Consider the following 14,103-nt stretch of genomic DNA (forward strand, 5'->3'; position numbering starts at 1 on the left):
TAGCAAGTGGTTCTACAAAAGGAGGAATCCAGAGTAACTGTTCTATTTACCCAATCGATTTTTGGGTTATGAGCAGTTAGCCAAGGCACCCCAAGGATCAACCCAATATTAGGGGTGTCTATCAGATCAAAACTAATCAGTTCTGTATGTCCGTTTTGACAGACCATGATGAGTGGACTTGTTTGTTTTGTGATCAAACCAGACGTCAGTTCTGACCAATCCACAGCACACACTGCTTCTGGACAAGGCTTTAAACACACAGGTAGGCCTAATGTTTCAGCTAACTTGCTGTTCACAACATTTCCTGTAGCTCCAGAATCAAGAAGTACAGGGAGAGAATGTCTAATCTGGGTAGTTACTATTAAAAAGATCTGGATTAAGAAATGTCTAGGTATATGAGGAACCACAAAAGCTGCTGAATTAGAGGTTTGGTGACACTTTCTCGAACAAGTAACCTCTCCCCTTGTTGAGCTTATTCGTTTTCCGGCTCTGTAGAAGAGACGGAGGAGACGGTAACCTTTCATGGAGTTTTAGGTTCTACAGGGCACTCTCTAGCAAAGTGGCCAGCTTTGCCACAATACAAACATAGTTGGAGTTTTCTCCTCCTTTCTTTTTCTTCCGAAGAGAGTGGGCCTCTAAGTGTCCCTATCTGCATAGGTTCAGGTTCAGGGAGCTTACTGTCTGTTTCTTTCTTTTCATGTCTGACAAAAGTTAGCCTTGATTCCAGTTTGGATTTATCTCCCTTCCTTTCTCCTAGTCTATGTTCCAGTTTCACCACTAAATCCACGAAATCAGAATAATCTTCAGGCAAGTCGACAATATGTGCAAGAGCGTCCTTTAAATTGTCTCTTAATCCCTTATAAAAAAGGGAGACACGCTTTTCCTCTGGCCACTGTGTCTCCGTGAGTAAACGGTTAAAACTAGTGAGGTAGGTCAATAAATCCTTATTGCCTTGCTTTAAATTGAGGAGTTCGTTATCACTTGCCTGCATAAAGGTGTGTTTTGCAAAAAGGCGAGTCATAGTACATTTAAACTGATTCCAATTATGGAGGATTGGATCATCCCTATCCACAAAAGGAATTGACCAATTAGCTGCCGTTCCGCCCAAATAAGACAAGACAAATGCCCCTTTCGTGGCATCAGTAGGGAACTGTTGTGGCTTACAAACGAAATGTAACTGACATTGATTTATAAAAACATGGAATTTATTACTATCCCCATGGTGCGTACCACTCGTCAAAATTTTGATAAATATCCTGGACAAAAAGATGGTTTATATAGACGAAAGCGTTTAGGCGCAGCTAAAGGCACTGCACTGGGAACATTTACTGTGACCTCCTCTGGGGGAGAGAAAGTAGTATGTTTAGATCTCGCCCCAGTTTCTGAGGAGTCCTTAAACAAAGGAGTGAAAGCTGTGTGCCACTGAGACTCCCTAGGTTTATACCTGACCAAATCTTGTTTTAAAGTAGGGTTTTCAAACTTTAATTTCTCTATTTCTTCTTGCATGTGCTGCAAGAGCCCAGTCACTGTCTCATTATGGGCCAAATCCTCGTTTAAGGCTTGCGCCATATCCGTGGCGTCAATGCCTTCTGTTTCTTCCCCTGCATTCATCGTCCAACAGAGCTGCGCTTTTAAGGCTTGTGCTTCTGTCACAACCCGGCTCACCTGAGTATCCTGACAGTTCTGGTGGAGTCTGAAGACAATCCGTACCCACCCTGAAACTGCTTGCTCCAGCACACTAGTTGTACACAATGTGCAAAGAACCAGAAGCTCCAGGGAAGGGGGAAGTAGATAAAATAAAAAAAGAAAGAGACAACACTGCTCTAGTGTTCTCCACAGCTGCTGAATTGCTGTAACCTGTAGCTCAGTCAGACTACTCGTGAAACTCGTGCCTCTCTATTCCTGGTCTCTGGCTTCCAGGCTGGGCTGTTTCTGTTTAATATGATGTCCCTCTCTACTAGCGTGAGGGTTTTTTAACTTATGCCCAGAATCTTCATAAAATGTGTACTGTACTCTTAACTCAAAATACAGTAATGTACTTAGTGCAAGTCTTTGTTTAACTACATGCCTTGCAGTTACCAGTTCCACAGTTCGATGCACAATGTTCCACAATGAACTGCTTGCAAAACAATGTACGATTCACAAAATTCCACAATGCACTGCTTGCAAATCAATGTTCGATTCACAAAGTTCCTTAAAGAAATACCTGAAAACTATGTCCGTACAAATCCTTGGGCCGTAGTCAGGAATGGGCTTGAAGAGTATAAATGATTACACACTTACTTGTTGAGTGGGGGTCATGCTCAGTCTAACCTTTGTCCTTTTCCTATTTTGCAGATCGTTCCAGCAGGGCAGGAGAGGGGCCGGGATCAAGATGCGCCGGAAACAGGAAGGAGGGATCGCTACCGGCTGCGCTCCTGAAGCCGATGCAGGTCCGGGGATGAGCGAGGTTCGCAAAGGAGAGCCAGCGCCGAACTCCAGGCGGGAAGCGGAGGATCGGATCTCAGGTAAGCGGGTGAAAGATGAGCACAAGCACTGGGTGGCGCTCAGAGCTGCCTTTTATAGACAGTACTGGGTGTGGTTCCTATGCGCTGCACGTTGTTCTTGGAAGACGTGCAGCGCTTCAGTTATTATGTAAATAGAGGGGAGAACACGGGAGGAAATAGCACGTGGCAAAGAAAAAATAGACAAAAAGGAAGCCTTGGTAAAAGCAAACTCCAGCATTCATGACAAAACAATACTAATGCCTAATAAAGCAAACTCCAGTATTCCTAACAGTATAAAAAGAGTATCTAGGGGCTGAAACAGTGTACCTATAACACAGTGTAGTGCAAAGCAGAGCTATCAAGGAGGCTACTACTGCAATGAGAGGGGACAAGCTCTTTGCTGTGCACAAACCCTAACAAGCAGTCACGTGACCCAGGTAGCCCTGAAGTCCTGTTTCTTTTGTCTGCCTACTGGATGACCCAACTTGTGCGGCAGTCCATAGGTGACTTTTAACTTCCAATTCCTTTGGTGCAGTTTCCTGTACAATATACTATGACCTTACTGAACATTACTGTTTTGGATTAGCCAATGTTAATGTGTTTTAGAGGTCAGAGCACATACACAGGAGAGTGGACTGCAGTGCCTCAATGTGCAGAGTTCATAAACCAACAATAATAGCACAAATGTGGGTTCATCACATAAAAGAAGGATTTTCTCCGAGCAGCCTGTAAAGACGGAATTCTAGGTAGCACTGCTTGTAAACATCACCTACCTGTCGAGCCATCCTCCATTAGTTGTGATGGTTATAGGCAAACATTGTTGCCATAATGATGATAATATAAGTGAAAGGTTTGCTACCAAATGCTATGTCACCATATTGGCCCTTTCATTCTTATCACTGCCCTGTTAACGGGGTTCTTGTGGAGTACTGCTCATGTTTGGAAACTGCAGTCTTCCCACAAGTAAATAGTTGATCAGAATATGTTCCACATTTCTGTACCAAGTAACTGTATCTGTGGTGTTGTGGAGTCGCAGTTCAATAATTTATGTGAGGCCGCAGTGTACTTATTTGACCAATGTACACTGAATGCATGTTACATTCTTACAGTCGAGCTTTTGTCCCATAATACAAAACATGATAATTTCTCTGGTCTCACCCTCCCGATTGTTCCTAAGCATTTGACTGATAAGTTGAACCATTCAGATGATCCCTGTGTATGCTTTAGAAGGGTTATGGGTAATGTATATTATGCATACATGGACGTAAATGGTTGCATTGTGATGTAAACATTTATTTGGATACACTGACCATTTCAGCCACTTTGATGTGAAAGTTCTGTACGCTTTATAGCTATGGGCACTCACATTGGGCACAAACAAGCTGACTTTGCCAATCAACACAGAGCTGTTATAGTAAAGTATCTGTACATCTATGGTCTTGTAAGGATAGATTTTAGAAATAAATGTGGATTGACAAGAGGGACTGCCTTAAAAATGGGAAATCCTTACTACAACATGGGAGGGTTATGGGAAAGTAAGAGGGAATTGGGGCAGGACAGAATACTACAAACACCCACCCTCAAAAGACTAATGACCTTTCCTATTCACAAACTACAGTCATGTTACATCAGCCCTACAAGTGACAAACAGTATTAGATGTACTCAAGTCCAGCCTTGGTGTAAGTCACTTAACTCACATGGCCACTCACAGGTACTGCAATATACTCCCATAGCAAATAATACCGGCATTGGCTTAAAATAACACTCAATAATAGTTAATGTAAAAAAATATATATTTTGACTTTCTTCTATATTTTCTATATCTCTCCCAATGCTAAACATCTCTTCTACCTATTTTTGGTCTCAGCTCAGTAGTTTTCCGCTACATACACTTTATGACGCTTAATATTATTGGGACATGATAATTTCTAGTAGTAAAGATTCTATGTACCTATATAGGACAGGCCTATCTTTTCTTGTGTGGAGTTCCCGCCATGAGAACTGAGACTCAGTAGTTGTAAAGATGCTAAAATAGCCAAAAAATGGTATACTTACACGAAAGTGTAAGGTCCAGATTTAGCGTAGCCCTTGCATCACTCAGGGTGATGGAAGGGCAATGCAATCCTTAAGTCAGATTTACTAAGCCAAGCAAGGCTACCTTGCATGGCTGTGTTGCTTGTTAAATCAAGAGTAATGCAAGGCAGTGCAAGCTGTTGACTTATGTTATTCTATGTAAGGAAGACGTTACATGGGTGGAGAGTGGCTGCTCTCACGCTTCCAGCCATGAATTTTGGCGGATCCCCAGGTTTACCAAAACAGGTAAACTTGGGAATGCGTCAAAATGCTATGCCTTCCCGATCGAGGAGCAACAAGGAGAAATATCTTAACTTCTCTTCATTTTTTCCGCTTTGTAAGTGTGCTGCATTCTGCAGCACCCTTGATTGAATGAATGAAATACTTCTAAAGTGCACAGCTACTACTAGTGCCCCGGCGCTAAGGCAAAAGTAAAAAGTGACATTTGCGACCTTATAAATTGAACTGATGGGGTTTAGTTGCTTCCAGAAGAAGGGTTTATCTGGGATAGATCTAAGATGGAGGGGTCTCATACCAGTGCTTGGCCACCAAAACAGAACAGGTTAAACCACTTAGGGGTATATTCACAAGAACGTGTGATAACTACCGCAAAAGTAGCACAGAGCAACTTTCAACATCGCAGCCTATCACGGGAAAATAAACCAGTGGCAACGTGGATTTCATAACACGGCGGTAGCATCCGATAGTCTGCCTAAACCGCAGACAATATTCGCGGTACAACCACCTCGATGGAGTCAAAAATACAAACCACAACATCAAAAAATCTGCGATGGGTAAAAGCGAGGTGAGGAAATCAGCGAAAAGCAGCACCAGGCCGGCAACACACACCTGACAGGTGGGAAAAATCACCATAATAGTAGAAAATATACCCAAACACAAACTGACCAACACTCAAGCACCATGGGTGCAGCCAGAGCAGGCGCAGAGGACGAGCGCAACCCCACAAGCACCCCGAACGACCAGCCTGGGAGCTCGGGGACAGGGAAGGGCAAGGACAAGAAGAAGAGGAAGATGAAGTTCAGTCCGCAGGTGAACAGGATCATAGTCAGGGAGGTGATGGATCACCACAAAAACTGTTTGTCACCTCCAACGTGTCATTGGGCACAAAAAATGGAATCTGGCGGGACATCGTGGACAAGGTGAATGCCGTCGGGGAGCGCAAGAGGACAATGGACGAGGTCAAGTGGCAATGGAATGACATCAAGTAGAGGACCAATGAGAAACTCTCCGCCAACCAGAAGGCAGCAATGCAGACTGAATGTGGGGGCCTAGCGCCACAGTTCGAGATGGATGACATGAAGGAGCTGGTGTCGACAGTCATCAGTGTGGAGATTGTGGCCGGAGTCGGGGGAACGGACACTGTTCCACAGGACACAACACAACTGCAACAGGGTGAGTGACCACCAGGTACTGGGGGGACAGGTGGAGATGGCCACAATGGCACAGATGCACAATCAATCAGAGCACAGTGCACACCCACAATGACTCTGGGTCCTCTCCCAGATCTACAGACTGTCAAAATGTACAATGCCATGCTGTCTGATTGTTAACATGTACCATGCAGCCACATACATGTGGATACATTGTAATACACCACCTCCCATTCAAATCGCAGGGGCCCCGTCAACACTTCCTGCAGAGCAGTCCCAGCCACTCTTCACTGATGACGAGGAGGACAATACCAGCATCGACACCCACACCAACCAAGACATCATTGACCTCATCTGCCACTCACCTCCTGGATCAGGGCAGGCCAGCTACATCGAGGAGACCACACCCACTACCCAAAGCACCCAGCAGGAGGCACCCACAGACCCGGTACTCCCCCAAGGCCCCCAGGAACAACGCATGGCCTTCCAACGCCGTGTGCTGGAGTGCCAGAGGGAGACTGCAGAGCAGGTGCGGTTGGGCTTTGGCATCATGGCAACCAAACTTGATGCTATCCTTGGGTGTTTAGGCCTGCTCCATGGTCTCCAATGAGCCCTAACTGACATTGCTGGAGTCATGACGTGGAGAGAAGAACACCTGTCCGCTCAGAGTGGCTCCAACTATACCAGCCATGAGCTGACACAAATGTGGAGGCTCATGGAGGACATGGTGCGGATGGAGGCCGAAAGGATGGCAGCCACGGCTGCACATCAGCGTAATGTAGCTGGGATCTACCATGCCCTGCAGATCCTCATCATGGCATTGCTGCTACAAGGTGTGGTGATGATGCATGCTGCTGCCCCCACACCATCCACATCTCCGCCCCCTGGTGTGTCTCTGCCTCTCAGTGCGGCAGGCATATCGGCATATCTATTCCGGCACCTGATGTGGCAGTGGCGAACAGTGCAGCCGACAATCCACCTCTGGCCCCTGATGTATCAGTGGCCTACAGTGCCGCAGCTGGTACTGCAACAACCCCAGGTGGGGAAGAGCACACATCCGAGGATGAGGACTTGGATGTGCCTGAGATCAGAAGGACTCAGTAGCATTCATTTCTGCCACCTGGCCTGTTTCTGCTTGGTCCACACATGGCCTCATGACCTTCCACTGACCCCCGAAAAATACAGATGCACTCACCTTGGACTACGACATGGACTGCCACATCCTGTTTGATGACCAATGACATGGCGATTAGACTGTGGACTGCACCCGTCCTCTTCTGCAGTACTTGTCATCCCCGGATAGACTCTGGCTGGCCCTTCACGGGCTCATTTTGTGTAGTGTGTTCCACATACCCAGCACCGCTCCAGCTGCAGAACGGCACTGGATGTGCAATAAACATCCTGTGATGCACTGTTGTGTCATGTCTTCCATCATTCATATATGCATGTGTGGATGAATGTAGGGTCAGTGATTTCCCTTGCGTCAATGAAGCTCATCCTGTGAGATGTTAGTCAGAGGCTGCTACATATCAATTTCTGTTACGGGTCCCGTGGACACCACAACAGAGACACACGCTTAAGCCACTTTCTTGTCCGGACATGGACTGAGCCACGCCCAGAGCCCCAGAGTTGTTTTTGGAGGCCCTGCGCTGGTACGGCATATGTCAGGCCAGACCACTCCACTCACGCTCCGAGGGGGGCCTCATTGCTTCCCGTCGCAGGTGTACTCGCTGGTGGTTTGCAGGTCATTGGTCTAGTTGTCAGCATGTCACAGCCACTTCCTGAGGACAGGTTTGCACGCACACCACACTCCTTTGGCACAGGCGTCACAGGCCCATGGACCCCACAAAAATAAGGGGCCGATCACATCACATACCCCTCTGCCAGTGGTGACTGGATGACTGACCTGAGGCCATGAGGCCAGCACGGGCCTACAACCACGTGGCGCTGACTGGTATTGAACAGTATTTGTGGCACACAGTGCATTGCGGACGGCACAGGCACCCCGCCACGGGACGCTGACTGGGGTTGAACTGGGTTTGTGGCACATGTTGCATTGCGGACTGCGCAGGCACCCCGCCACGGGACGGTGACTTTGGGTGCACTGAGTCATTGGCACCTTAAGCTGCTGAGTGGGTGTGCAGCCTGCGATGATGCCTGTCCCGGCGATCCGGACTCCTCAGGATTTGTGTGCCTTGCTGGACCGCAGTGTAGGCCGAGCCAATCGGCTGTGCAGGCCTACCGCCAGGTGGCCTCACTTCCGGGATCACAGAGTTATTGGCACCCATTGGGCTCAGTGGTTGTGCAGGCTGTGATGTTGCCAGGTGCCCTGGTATGTCCTATGCCATGGTGTAATCAAGACACTGCACCAGACATGAAACCTGATGGCCTGCGCAGCGTGACTGCATGGTGAGGAGAGTGCTATATCCGCAGGCCACAGGCTTGTGGCTTGCAGTGGCACTTGCTGTCTACATGCCAGTGGTGGAAGGTGAGCAGTGAGGCCTGGGTGTGCATGGGCGGGCATGCTCCAATGGGTGGCGGAAGGGACTGGGGTGCCTCTGCCTGGGAGTGCATGGGTGGGCGGGCGACATTGTCTTGTGCAAGTGTGTGTATCATGCCAGTCCTGTATCTGGCCTCTGTTTCAGATGACAGCTCTGACTCTGATGTGTGACCTGGTGTACTGCAAGACATACCGGCTAGTGGTTGGAGACACACCTGTGGCAGCAGGTGAGCAGTGTGGCCTGGGTGCGCAGGGGCCTATGGAATTCAAGACCTAGCCTTAAAATGTCTAATAAATTTTCGATCAGACAGAGCCCAGACAGTCATCCTCGGTCCTTTCAACTCTGAGAAAACAGCTTTGGACAAGGGAGTTCCCCAGGGCTCCTGCCTCAGCCCTACCCTTTTTAATATTTACTTGGCCCCTTTAGCTGAGGTAGTAGAAGCTCTGGGCTTCGAAACAGTCTCCTACGCGGATGACACTCAGTTGTTGTTCACCATAGGCTCAGACCCAGAATCAGATAGGCTCCGCTTTACCAAAGGAATGCTTGCGATATCCAAATGGATGTCCCACAACTTTCTCCAACTGAATCCTGGAAAGACGGAGGTGATGCTGTTGGGAAAAGCGGCAAACATCTGGAGCAACGAATGGTGGCCGCCAAAACTGGGGACCCTGCCCGTTCCAAAGCAACATGTAAAGAACCTGGGTCTGAAGCTAGATCACTTGCTCACTATGCGAGACCATGTAGCAGCTACGGCTGGCTCCTGCTACTATAACCTCCGCCTTCTCAGAAAAATCTTTCCATATATACCCACAGACCATCGTAGAACGTTGATCCAAGCAATGGTGACCAGCCGCTTGGATTATGGAAATGCCCTCCTTGCGGAGGTTGGGACCTCTCTCCTAAATAAGCTGCAAGTTATTCAAAATACCGCGTCAAGAATGATCCTTAACATGCTGGCCAGATCACCGTCCTTGCCTCTGCTAAATTCCTTACACTGGCTACCAGTGAAAAAGCGTTCCTTTTTCAAAATTTGCTGCCTATCATTTAAAGCATTGAATGGACAAGCCCAAAGTACTTACAAAAAAAGCTAATAAGATATACTCCAGGACGTTGTCTAAGATCAGCTACGGCTGGACTGCTCGAAAATCCGCACATCGGGCAAAAGAGAGCAGGAGGTATGGCCTTCTCCTTCCTGGCCCTGAAATATTGGAACAGCCTCCCCAAATCCATCAGGGAACTTTCTCATTACACCTCCTTCAGAAAGCACCTGAAGACCTTCCTGTTCTAAAAATATACTTATTTAGCCCCCCGATTATGTCAACTCATGCTGTATCTTCCAGACAGCGCCGAGATGCCCCAGGGTGATTCGAGCGCTATACATGAGTGGATAACATAACATAACAGGGGCGGCACTCTCTCTCCCCCTCTCTTCTTCTCTCTCTCTCTCTCGCCCTCTCTTCTTCTCTCTCTCTCTCTCTCTCACCCTCTCTTCTTCTCTCTCTCCCTGCTCTTCTTCTCTCTCTCTCTCTCTCCCTCTCTTCTTCTCTCTCTCTCTCTCACCCTCTCTTCTACTCTCTCTCTCCTTCGCTCTCTCTCTGTCCTTTGATGTACGCAGGCCACACCTCCTGATCAAGTTTTTTGTCTTACAGGATCTGGCCTGAGGATTGTCCCGAGGGAAGCCGCCATGTGTCTTCATTTCATTTCTGTGTTGATTTCAATAAATTTTCATTGGTTGCTTCGAAAGTGAATGCGTGATGCTCGTTTCTGTGGCGACACATGCATTTCAACAGTTGTGATTATACGACATCAGGCGGATTATATCGTACATGTTTAGATATAGCTGATATGGCATGTCTTTGGTCGGGGAGTGCCAGGGAGGGGTGGCCCTGGGTGTGGTGTCGGTGGGTGCTGTCCCCCTCTTGGGGGTTCGTGCTGCATGTTCAGTTGCTCCATGGCATCCGTTTGTCTTCAGGTATGGCTGTGGGCTGGGCTCCCTTTTGTGGTACAGGGTGTGGTCCGGCTTTACACCAGGTCAGAGCAGGTGTTAATTTTCTACTGCTAATGCGCCTTATCGCATGTTTTGTGTTTGTATCGCCGATCTGGCTGGTCGTTGTGAATGTTGAAGTGTGGTGTTGTCGTGGCTTTTTGCATGGGAACGCCTACTCTGCATCTCATTAGCGATTGTTGTAGTAGTCCTCTGTGGTGATGTTTTTTGCGTCTGCTATCGCGGGTAAACTGGTGCTGTGGGCTGTGCGCACCAGCTAGTGAATGGGGTGGTGAATAAATCAAGACTTTGGCTGCGATGAAGTGCTGTTAATTAGGCGATTGCTCCTTGTGAATATGCCCATAAGCTTCTTCCCCTTAGTATATGGGATGACTAATAGCCGAGCAGACTGTGAGCGTAAGGCCCTGGGTGGACAGTATCCTTGTAACGTGTTAGCCAGTTATTTGGATCCGGCTTTGTATAAAGCTCGGTGAACAATAATCAGGGCTTTGAAGACAATGCTTTTCCTCACCGCTAGTCAGTGCATTTGATTGTGATAATAGGACACTGACGCACGTTTGGAAAGTTTAAATAAAATTCAAATTATCGTATTCTGCACAGTTTGCAGTTGATGTATCAAGTAATCCGGGGCTTGCAGGTAGGGAACATTGGCGTCATCTAATCTGAAGAGAATCAGGGCTCGGACTACAGATTTCTGAGATTTCCAAGAAAGGAAATCAAGACGTTTTTTATGCATTCTAAGCATCCAACAGGAGGTTTGGACAACTGCAGAGACCTGGGGTTTAAAAGAAAAGTGAAAATCAAAATGCACCCTTACATTCTTTGTCTCCTCCGTTGGGGTGGCAGCAACTCAGTCAGGCACCCAACAAACCGAGGCGGGAATAGGACCAAAGAGCAGGGTGTCTTTTTTATTTGGTACACATTGAAGGCAGTTGGCTCTGAGCCACCCAATAACCACCACAATGCAGGCTGAGAATTTATCTTTGTCTTCTGAAGAGTTATCTTCATAGGTAAGCAAAAACTAGGTGCCGTATATGAGACAAATTGGATACTGACGGATTAGTTCAGGGCAGCAAACAGGGACATATAGATGTCAAAAAGTTTAGGGCTCAGGGCTGAGCCCTGTGGTGCCCCACACTTAAGGGTCTTCACCTCTGAATAGGAAGACTCCAGCCACACAGCCTGTTCTCTATGATCTAAAAAAGAAACCAAGGAAGTCCAAGGCCTTCCCTTCCATCCCAATTGAAGCCAGGCACTGCCGTAGGATCTCATGTGAGACTTGTCAAATGCCGTGGAGAGATCTACCAAAATCAGGGTGGCATTGCAGCCAGAGTCAAGGTTTACCTTAATGGAATCTGTTTCTTTCCATAAAGGCCATTACATTGTTATGGCGTACCATGAAACCTGATTGAGACAGGTGCAGGAGATTGAAAGTGTAAAAAAATGCAGATATTAAATGCTTCTAAGGATTATTTTTGTGAAGGAAACAATCTTCATCTTGCAATCCTTCAATCCTGCCTGCAACGCAATGACCCTTGCACCAAAAAAAGGCAAGGGTGCCTGTGTTGGTGCTAGGCTGCACTGAGGGCACCAGCACAGAGCGAGCAGGAATGCATTGTATGCTGTCTCCATTTGATGTTGCACAAGCTGTCTTACTGCGTTGTGCTGTGTCAAATAATGATAACTCTGTCCCTCAGTTTATCTTTGTTAATCAGGCCCCTTAGTGTTGTTGTTCACAAAGTGTGTATTTCCAGTTTTGGGGTTTATGGTGAAGAGTGGGTTTTTATTCCTAGTGGTGGTCTTTATTTAATTTACTGTGGTTTAGGTATTGCGTTTTTAGGTTTGTAGATCATCTGACAGTTCTTTAATGTTTTCTGTGACCGTATTGGAAATGGAGGCTTTTCATTGCATTGTGTTACCATTGCCAAATTAAGTATCTTAGGGGCCCTGGGCAAGAAATATTTTGGGGGCTTCTGTTTAGAACAACATTGAATTTTAATACTCCAATTGTTTGGTTATTCAAGCCCTATTTTGACTAAATATTTATAATTATATATTAAGAGTTAAGATACGAAAATACACATAAGTGAGATAGAAAGTTCACTTTCCCAGGGGCCCTCTTGAAAGGTAGAAGCCCCAGGCAATTGCCCACTTTCCCATGCCTTACAACTTTTCCGAGGTTTAATAGGGGCCGTGCACCTACCTCCCCAATTTTGTATGTTCACGTTGAAAGTTTACATTGTTTTAGACAATGACTTTTAGCACCTCTTGCTTGTGTGCTTGCATGCAATACTTTTATTTATTTATTTATTTATTTGATGAGATTTATATAGCACTGGCTAGACCTGAGCGCTTTACATGAGTATCAGTGACTTACAGGTTACATCTGTTACAAGAGCATAGTCAAACATAGGATAAAAAAAGCAGTGTTACGGTAATTCTTCAGAGGGAGGTGGAGGAAGGAGACATAACAGAGGGATGGGAAGGAACAGTACTCAATGTCCATCTGGGTAGGTGACAGCCGAGGGGGTGAACCAGGGCCGATCTCCTCCATACCTGTCTAGGCAGCTCCACCAGGCATCGGCCATATTGCACGGACTTCACTGTCAGGATAATGATCAGGTTTAATCTGAGAATGTCAAAGTCAAACGAAGTAGTTGGAGAGATGAGAAACCACAATCCGATCAAAACCCATGTGTGACTGGGGTTATTGTTTCAGTGATCATCAAGGCGCAATCAGCAGGAAGCTGTATGTCCAGGAGAGGCAGCACCGGAGAACTGGAGAAGACTACGGGCAGAACGAAGTCAAGGGGCGGGCACCATCTAAAAGTCAGGTGTTGTCCTGGCCCGACCTTACAGTGGACACCATGGCCTCGAAATGTCCCCAGAATAGAGTGCCTTAGCAAGGGGGGATCAGATAGAATGCCCCAACAGCTCAGTTTGGGAGTGCGCCGGAGGCTCAGGAGTCTCCTGCGGTGGTAATCAAGACTGGTCCCAGCTGCCATCTTGAGGTCAGGCACGCCCAGAGAAGGCTCCGCAATTAATATTTTGGCCTCAACCAAGTCCTCGGGTTAGATCGCTTTGTCAGGGGGGGGTTCCCAGTAATGCCCCCACTGCCACCATTAAAATGTGCTTTTTGGAAGAACCCCTGTTCAGTCACAACGGGTGCCACCTTGGAGTCAGGCACTGGCCCCGGTCTCAATCATAATGAGTTAGGAAGAGAGCTTGCTGTAACTTGGGGGGCTATTGTGGGCACAGCGATTAGTTCCTCGTGCCTGCGTCATCTGTGTCTTCCCCCTAGAAGTCAGCCTCGCAAGACTCGAGCAGTGCAGGGAGGGCCGTCATTACCGAGCCAGTGAACTGCATCGGGTGCAACTTCGCTCCTCTTCGAGTCTGTGGGGCAGTTATTCCTCTTTTGCAGTGAGATCAGAGACGTCCCTGCATGAGCTAGCCTCCTTCCAGGGAAAGCAATGCTGCCGGCTCCGTCCGCCTGGAGGTCTCACTCGCCAGACTCTAGTAGCCGCCGGGAGCCACTGCCATTTTGTCTCGCCAGCACTGTTCGCCGCTGCCTTAAAGAAGCGGTTGCCGGGCCTTTCCACCAAGCTGTGAGCATCCTGAGGTGTCCTCATTCAAGTGCACACTCAGC

General features: G+C 47.5%; 1 long non-coding RNA gene across 3 annotated transcripts in view; it reads left to right on the forward strand.

Moving 5' to 3' along the window:
• LOC144822622 (uncharacterized) overlaps positions 1 to 14,103 on the forward strand; it is a 755,115-nt gene that overhangs the window by 545,348 nt on the left and 195,664 nt on the right. For 2 of the 3 annotated variants that reach the window (XR_013608650.1, XR_013608652.1), the window contains 2 exons: positions 2,338 to 2,507; positions 10,102 to 10,195. This is a non-coding gene — a long non-coding RNA (uncharacterized LOC144822622). Of the gene's footprint in view, positions 1 to 2,337; positions 2,508 to 10,101; positions 10,196 to 14,103 lie in introns of those variants that run through there. The other variant, XR_013608651.1, reaches the window with a different exon arrangement.

The sequence above is a fragment of the Lissotriton helveticus genome, chromosome 3_1 (assembly GCF_964261635.1).
Source record: "Lissotriton helveticus chromosome 3_1, aLisHel1.1, whole genome shotgun sequence".
In the NCBI taxonomy this organism is placed as follows: Eukaryota; Metazoa; Chordata; class Amphibia; order Caudata; family Salamandridae; genus Lissotriton; species Lissotriton helveticus.